Source organism: Camelus bactrianus, chromosome 34 (genome assembly GCF_048773025.1).
Source record: "Camelus bactrianus isolate YW-2024 breed Bactrian camel chromosome 34, ASM4877302v1, whole genome shotgun sequence".
NCBI lineage: Eukaryota > Metazoa > Chordata > Mammalia > Artiodactyla > Camelidae > Camelus > Camelus bactrianus.
Window position 1 is genome coordinate 10,377,501 of NC_133572.1, and position 4,384 is coordinate 10,381,884.

Genomic DNA, 4,384 nt, shown 5'->3' on the forward strand with positions numbered 1-4,384 from the left:
TTTGGTTTGAACAGTTTTTAATTTTTTATTGAAGTATAGTCGATTCACAATGTGGGGTTAGGGTCTGGTGTACAGCATAGTGATTCAATTTCCTTTGGTTTTATTTTTTCCCAGCTTACATTTTCAAAAGTTTCAGGCCTACAGAAAAGTAGAAAAGCAGTCCATGAACCTCTCTATAGCTTTCCCCTAGATTTACCAACTGTAAACATGTCACCGTGTTTGCTTTAGCTCTATCTCTCAATGTTTTTTTTTTCCCCCCGGAACAATTTGAAAGTAAGTTGCAGATCTCACGCCCTGAAGATACTTCGCTCCTCAGTACTTCAACATGTATGTCCCCTGAATAGAGCAGTCTTCACATAACCACACCATTGTCACAGCAAGGGAGTTTAGCCCAAGTGCAGTGACGTTATTTAATACGTATAGTTCATATTAAAGGGTTCCCCAGTTTTCCCAGTAATGTCCTTTATGACTGCTTTATTTTTGGCTGGGAACCAAACAAGGACCTGACACTATCCTTTCTCTTTAGTTTTCAATAAAATGGATACGTTCATTGAGTTTTGTTTTTTTTTGTTTTTTTTTTGTTTGTTTGTTTGTTTTTGTCTTTTATGACATTGGCTTGTTTTGAGATGTTTGGGTGGGTGGGTTGTTTGACAGAATGACCCTTAATCTGGTTTGGTTTTGTCTATAAGTTTCTCATTCATAGAGTCAGAGTAACCATTTTTGGTGACATTGTGTTCTTCAGCTTACAACACAGCAACAGACGCATGATGTCAGTCTGTTCCAGTATTGGTGATCAGTTTAGTAAGGTAGTATTGGCCAGGTTTATTCACTGTAAAGCCATCTTTTTATCTTTGTAATCATATTTGGGGTGACAAACTGAGATTGTGCAAATCCTGTCGTCCTGCAAACTTTCAGCCAATGGATTTAGCATCAGGTAATGTTCAGTTTTGTTTCTATGTAAAATATAAATATATAAACATAAAGATTCACAAAACATATATGTCTGCAAACCTATAAACACTATATAAATCCACACACATTTAGATTTTTTTAGATATGCACTTAAGCCTTTATAGTAAGGATGAACTTTTAAAATATCGATTTTTTTATACTTGCCATCTGATGTATATTAATTATTAGTTTTTCTTTCTATCTCTTGATGAGTCTTAATTTTAAACAATATTTCTTAAATGATGCTTGTATTGACTCTCACAGTTGTTCATTTAAGCTTACCACACAAAAGGAAAGCCACCATAACATTTTAGGTCTTGTAATTTGAGTAACTTTCTAAGTCCATAACAAAACCTATCAGACAATTGCCTATAAGAATTCTGTTTCTTTTTACTTCTTTTCCTAATGTTAAAAGCAGCTTTGCATTTCAGGAAAGCTTTGCGGTGTAATTAATGGAAAAGACCATGCGCTCAGAAGTGAAAAGTACAAAATTTAAGGATTAAATCTGCCTGCATAAACACACACACACACACCCGACTCTCTGGATTTGGATAGCCTATTTGCCCTGTCTAACCTGTAGTTTCCTCAAACTTTTGTGAGATTTTTTTTGAAGGTCAAATGATCTATGTATGTGAAGCATGTGAAAAAAGGATATTCTAAAGAATAAAGTGTCCTCCATATGTAAATTATCTGAGTAACCTATCAATCATCAAGATTCAGCTAGCTGGCTGTTTCCTAGCTTCGTGTGAGTTACTCATTTAACCGTTGTCACTTCTGTAATTGTTTTCTTAAAATTTCTACTTCCCTGGTAATGCTTCTTAGCATAGCAGCAGAATGCGTCGTGGTTACTGGAATGGTTACCCACTCGGTGACTAGTATTTGATCTCCATCACTTAACAACTATCAGGAAAAAGAAAGGACATTTAAATTATATATTCTTAGAGGTATAAGAACTATGCCTATGAGCAGAACATGCTTAAGAAGAAATTTAAAAGTCCAGAGATTACCTACTTCAATTTCCAAGTTTGAATAGTAGTCATAAAGACAATTTGAAATGGTTTCTAACTGTATTTTCACTCCAAAGGAAGTTGTAGATGATGTTGGGGGTTTTATTGGTGAAACAAGTTTAATGGAAGAGAGGGAATTAAGACGAAGAATATTTACTGGTCCAGTATCTTCTGCACCAAGGAATCCCCACCTGACCACATGACACGCTGGGCTCTGGAGTGAAGTCTGTGCTGTGAGTGTCCTTGGCCGGTGATGAGACAGAAGTGGAGAAGAGATTACACAATTTGTATTAACACTGTTACCAATGAGGGATGTGAAGGATGTGTTCATGTTTCTACCGCTTAATTAGAACTCTGAAAGCAAGGACTCTGCTTCCTTTATCTTTGTATATGTATCATTCTCATTCATGTGCACAGACATACACACCTGCATTCACACACCCCATTCTCACACTCCACACACACATACACACACACAAAGTCAATATCACCACTACTGCCAGTACGAACCGTTATGGATACACTTAGTAATTAGGTAACAAGTTACTTCTGCAAACTTCAGGAAAAATACTCCTCGCCCATTGGCTACAGTATAGCACAGTCATCCCCACACTTGGAACAGTCCAGTAAGTGGGACTGGAAAGACCGAGTTTAATGACACAAGCCCGTCACCGCTGTGGGTCTTAGAAAGCCACAGTCAGTGCGTATCTTTGTGTTCTTCCTTTTCTCTCTTTGGCCATCTAATCCCTCTTGTGACTGAAACGTTCTTCTTTGCAGCAAATTAAAGGACAAAGAGTCTACTACTTGGCTCTTCTTGACCTGGAAGCCAGCAACTTGCCTTATCTATGCTGTATTCCGCGAGGAGGTCAACTATCAAAGGCTAGTTGCACGACTTCTGGTTCCTATTTATTAGGGGAACCCCAAGAAACACTGAAGCACTGCTAACAGCCACCCTCCCACTCTACCATTCAGAGATTCTCCAGGCGGTGAGAAGAAGGGCGTGGAGTTTCCAGTGCCCAAAGCATTAGACGTTAACGTAGACAGACTCAAACCGAGGGAATCCTGCATAAGTTCTATAAACCATCCACCTGAGGGTTCTACTTTATAAATACCAAAATTTTTTTTAAAAAAAGTTTTTTTGGAGTTGCATCATTGCATCACACTGACTCTTCTTTGAGGCAGATGGGGAGACTTGAGGCGATTTGCCTTGAAAGTCTCTACAATCCATTTAGAAACAGCGGCACAAAAAATCCTCTGAGCATCTCCCCCCCTGCCAGCTTGAAATGTCAGCCCTGCGGGAAGCTGATGGGTGTCCCCGCCATCAGGGAAGCAGCAGCGCTGCCCGCGTCTTCCGGAGGACTGGCTGCATTATGTGTCCTGGGTAAACTGTTGGATTTGACACGGAGGGGTTGTCAAAGGCCACTGGGAAGGGGCTCTGTTGGGTTGAATTTGGCATCCATCTCTCACACTTGACAGCTCAAGTACAAGGTTGTGGAGGAGCTGCAGGACCTATGAGCCCCCTCAGTCAGCAGGTGCAGGCCCTACGTCACACTTAATGCAGAAGCCCTGACAGCCCTGTGTAAATGGGAGCCGTCAAGTGGAGTGAGAGGAGCTGTGTGTGGGAGCCGGCCGTTTAAGTTGTTTCCTCTTCCTGGAGTTTTGGAAAAATAAGGACCAGGACCATGTAGACAACGATGCACCTCGAGGACCTCTGTGTTAGCAATTTAAAGAAAATAATCCAAACTTCAATAAGCCTTGGTGATGTGATCTTTAATAGTTAAAAGCTAATCAGGGCATCAGTGAAGAGTTAAAATTCTCCTACATTCTAGAATTCTGCCCAAAATTCTTCTTCATCTTCGACCCTAAATTATAGGTATCCCTGTCTATGGTGCTGTATAAACAAAAGCACCTAAAAAGAGAGAAAAGTAAAGGATTGAAGCAGTTTCATGTAGTGAACGGAACATTAGATTTGAAAATGCTTATGTTCGAGTCTTGGCTCTGACACTTTCTGGCCGCCTGAGATAATGACCGGGGTATTTAACTTTCTTAAGTCCCATCTTTAATTCTAAACTGGCAACATTAACACTTCACCCACTGTGATAATCATCTTTCACCGCACTAATTCTGTGCAACAAGTCACCCGTGACTCAGTGGCTTTGCAAATGACCCTGCAGGGTTGGGGTGCAGTTGGCTGGGTTTGTGGTGTGTCTGCTGTGAGCTCCGGCTCAACAGTTCTGCTGGATGTGCGTCTGGTCGTCTCGTCTACCTGGGAGTTGGCTGGAACTGGGCTGACTCCAGATGATCTCAGCTCGGATTACTGGGGCAACTCAACTCTATTCCGTGTGTCTCACCCTTCAGGACAGGGGTCAGCAAACTATGGCTCGTTGGCCAAATCCAGCCCACGGGTTGTTTTGATAAATAAAGTT